The sequence below is a fragment of the Bidens hawaiensis genome, unplaced genomic scaffold (genome assembly GCF_021521415.1).
Source record: "Bidens hawaiensis isolate Kalapana, Puna unplaced genomic scaffold, B.hawaiensis_p1.1 tig00054876_1, whole genome shotgun sequence".
Lineage (NCBI taxonomy): Eukaryota > Viridiplantae > Streptophyta > Magnoliopsida > Asterales > Asteraceae > Bidens > Bidens hawaiensis.
In genome coordinates, this window is record NW_027499885.1 from 61,273 (window position 1) to 65,534 (window position 4,262).

At 30.4% G+C, this 4,262-nt stretch overlaps 1 long non-coding RNA gene across 1 annotated transcript; it reads right to left on the reverse strand.

Moving 5' to 3' along the window:
• Nucleotides 1-2,920: 2,920 nt before the first annotated feature.
• On the reverse strand, nucleotides 2,921-4,262 carry LOC143600768 (uncharacterized). The gene is made up of 3 exons (XR_013147534.1): nucleotides 4,100-4,262; nucleotides 3,949-3,995; nucleotides 2,921-3,677 (listed from the first exon to the last, which is right to left on the reverse strand). It is a non-coding gene; the product is annotated as an uncharacterized LOC143600768 (long non-coding RNA).

The window sequence follows — 4,262 nt, forward strand, 5'->3', positions numbered from 1 at the left end:
AAGAAGCGTAGACATGTACATACAAATGGTATAGTCAAAATAGTATTTTTTTATGACTAAGAAATATAATATTTATACAAGAGATTATATTTAAGAAATTAATGTTTCCTCTTGAAGAAGAAACTCAGTATAGATGTTCCTTCTTGAAGAAGAAACGAACATATAATTGGTAAATAAAGAAAAGGACTAAAGGTCCAAATGTTTTATATAAACAAATGATTTTATCAAGGTTAAAGCTATACGAAACAGACTAAAGGTCTGAAGCTAGATCATTGATCTAGTTATTTATACAAAGGTTATTCTCGTACTATAGGTCCGAGGTAACAAATCAAGAAGGAGAAATCAGACAATAGGAATCAGTATCAGAAACTGATTATAAATAGAAAAATGTGAATACGCCCTAAACTTTTACAAACTCTTTAGAGTCAGAATGTTTGCATAGGATTTACGAATCCTTAAAGCCTTGTGTTACAATAATAAGAAACGGACACTCTGATTAAGAGTATACATGTGTCTGGATCCATTCATACATGGTGACTCGGCATTTTCCCGAGTCTATGCAAATCATCAACATGTCTCCGGAAGCTTTATGAGAAATGATTTGTGTATATAATTAATTGTACATGTACTTAGGGTAATTTTATCTCAATATAATAATATGTTATTCTAGACTTCCACAGAAAAAAACTTATTATCTCAATCATGCTTTGTAAACATTAAAAGGATATTTTAATCCGACATTTTATAAATGAATATTTTTATATTAAAAGATTTCCGCTAAAACAAACCCGCAACTCTGATATATTTACAAAACAGGTACCAACTATTGGTCACACACCTAGGCCCTAAGTCAGGGTGTGACAAGTCACCATCTCCTAACCCTAGCCGTCATAAACCCTCAACTCAATTTGATTCATCGCTGTTTGTATGTTCGTTCATCACCAAGCTTAGCCACTAATGTTCTTCTCAATTAATCAACCATATAATATCATACGAGGTAATGGATTCATGATATATGTGCGTCCAGAGTCAATTAACAAAAACCTTAACAAAGAATTGGTTAACAATCATTGAGTAACCCGATTGTGATTTCTAGGGTTTAATTCAACTGGGTATCTGCTTCTGTCTGTTTATAATTAATCGAACTAAGGTTATAACCAGGTTAGACACTAGCCCAGTTGGTTGGTGCACCCTGGTTAAAATTTTGGATGGCTGGTTGCGGGTTCGAGACCCAGCCACCCTTTTTTTTTGTTATTTTTAGTAATTTTGATTAATTAATCTATTTTAATCAATAATAATTACAATAATCAGTAAATAGATTATATTTTATTAAAAACTGACAATGTTACTTATATTTTTCCGCATATTTATTAAAAACTATATCCATGTGTATATATATGTATAAATAAATATATATGTATATATATATATATATATAAATAATTAAACTTGTTTAATCACTTAAGATTTATTTGATTAAATATATTCAAATGGTTAAATTAATTTTTTTATAAATATCCCAAATATGCATTATATATATAATTTAACTAACTAATTAATTTTTTATATTATCAAGATGTATTATATAACCTTTTTATATTTATATATATAAATCAAACAAGTATTTGTACATAATAAGATATAATATTGAATAAATTAAAAGATCTATAAAATAAAAAGACTAAGTAAAATATATTTAACAAAACTATAATCGATTGTCAAACTCTACATCTACCAGTCAATTTCTTATGTTTGTTCCGCACTTAATATTTTATTAGGCTATATCGTCAATGCTTGATTCGCGTCTTCATTCTTATTATCTTATTAATCCCGTTGCTCATCTGATAAGGTGAGTATCTCATTCCCTTCTTTTAACTCATTTTTATTGTTTTGGGGACATATGTGTTCTAAATATATTATTATTATTATTATTATTTAATACTCAACTTGCAAATATTAGTCATGTGTGTTTAACAATTTATGCCTAACGTGTTATATGATTATATGCTCTATTTGATTCGCATTTGGAGAGGTCCATCTTAATCTCAGATTAGTATGATCATACAACCATCGTAGTAGCCATCGTCTAGTTCATCTGGCGTCGTGTTTACCAACAACTTATTTACTTGCTCATTTGGTTAAATTGCTTATCTCACTTGATACAGCTTTCACTTTTCTATACTTATCATATATACACTTATATGGTGTTTTACTCACTCAACCTAGTGCTGACAAATTATTGTATTTTTAACGCATATGCAAGTCACCGTATGATATGATTATCAGGATTTGTTTGAAGAAAATTAGGGTTGCATGCTAAAAAGAAGATACATGATTTAAATTAGGATTTTGTTTTACTTGTTTTATTTATGAAAATTTTGTACTCTGTTTATTTGAATTTTGTTGGATTATTTGAATTTGATTAATAGATATCATCATTTTAAATATTGCATGATAGTACCTTGAGAGCTGTGAGCAATAAGCTCACGCCCCGACATTTCCGTCGTAGGTTGGGGTGTGATAGTTTATGATAAATTATTACTTAAGCTCGAAAAGTGAAAACTGGATTCAGACTCTTTTAATAAACCAATCTCAGGTAACTAATATAAAAATGTCATTTTCGTCTATGATGTTCGGCTAGTTACGTAACTTTAGTACATTTTTTTTGTAGAAGGACCCTTGAGGTTTTTGAATCCCGTCACTTTCATCCATTTCACTAACCCCTTAACTTTTTAATGTTAAGTCAAGGGTAATATGTCCTTTTACCTATTTGGATTAAAATGACAACTGTGATCCAATTTTAAGGACAATTTTATAATCAAGATAATATTTCATATTTAATTATCTCAATATTCTAATAATAATAATAAAATATCTTTTTTACATGTATTTTCACTAAGGGCTGTTTGGCAAATGCTGAACCATTAAGTGCTGAACCAATAAGAGGTCTGAATGATTAAGAGGGTCTGAACCAGTAAGAGCTGAGCGGGTAAGTGCTGTTTGGTTGGACCTCTGAATGCTCGTGCAGAAAGACTATTCTACCCCTATGAACTATTATGCGCTGAATAAAATGTATGTGTTTAATCAGAGAGCTCTTACTGACTATGCATCATGCATTAGCTTTTGGATCAAAATGCATTAGAGCACATCTACCTTAATATTAATTTGCCAATAAGGTTCAAATGAATAGTATTATAACAAATGTCTAAGACTACAACTACAAAACTTCAAACAATTAACCAAATGATAACATTATATTCATGAATTCGACAACATAAACAAAATGCATGATATCAATTTGCAAAATTGAGCTTAATTATCAAACCACCTGTTCAATAACTACAATCTACTCATTTACAATTTGCAAGACAATCTTTTTGGTTCATCATCAAAATCAATATAATATAAATAAAAGATGCCAATTCAATCACGATAATATTGCAAGTCTTAACTCAAATAACAAATAACCCTTTTCAGGGGCGCAAATAAAGCTTTACATTTTCTTATCGGAACCACTCTCCCATTGCAGTCGTCCTTCCAACCAATTGCTTTAAACTTTAATTCTCTCTCCCTAGGCTCTTGATAGTCCAGTGGCAGCCGATCAACATTTGCGTCCAATTGAACCGAGCTCAAGTTGCTCAAATCATAATGCTTTTTTACTTGAGAGCTGCAAGAACCTTTTGAAGAATGGTTTCGTTAATTTGGTTACACATATATAACCATTAGCGAACAATAAAAATCAGTTACCAAATGAACCATAACCGAACCTATTAAACATATTTGCCCTTTCAGTTTTATAATCCACTCATTATAAATAGAGACATCTTATGTTGTAACCAAACTGTACTAAATGAAATCACTTCTATATGGTTTGGTTTTATGTCAACTTACTAAAAAATGGAATCATAAATAATAAATATATAGAAATCAACCATTAGGAGAACTCACCTGGTTAATTAGAATGTGTCAAGGACTACAACTGTTTGATTTAAAACCTGAAATCAAATTTGAATCAATCAATAACAAATCATAACAGTTTAACCGAACGATCGATTCACAAAATAAATTACTAAAATAAAGAAAAGAAAAGTGTCGTTACCGAGATATAATATGTGGCTACAGTGTAGCCTAGCGATGGACCTCTCGCCATCATCAATAACTCAATTGACACCGATCGAGCAATGAACCGGCTATGAGTAGAGAACCAATTGATTTTCAAGCTTAGAAAGATAGTTTATGGGAACAGCGACTCTTCGCTTTCA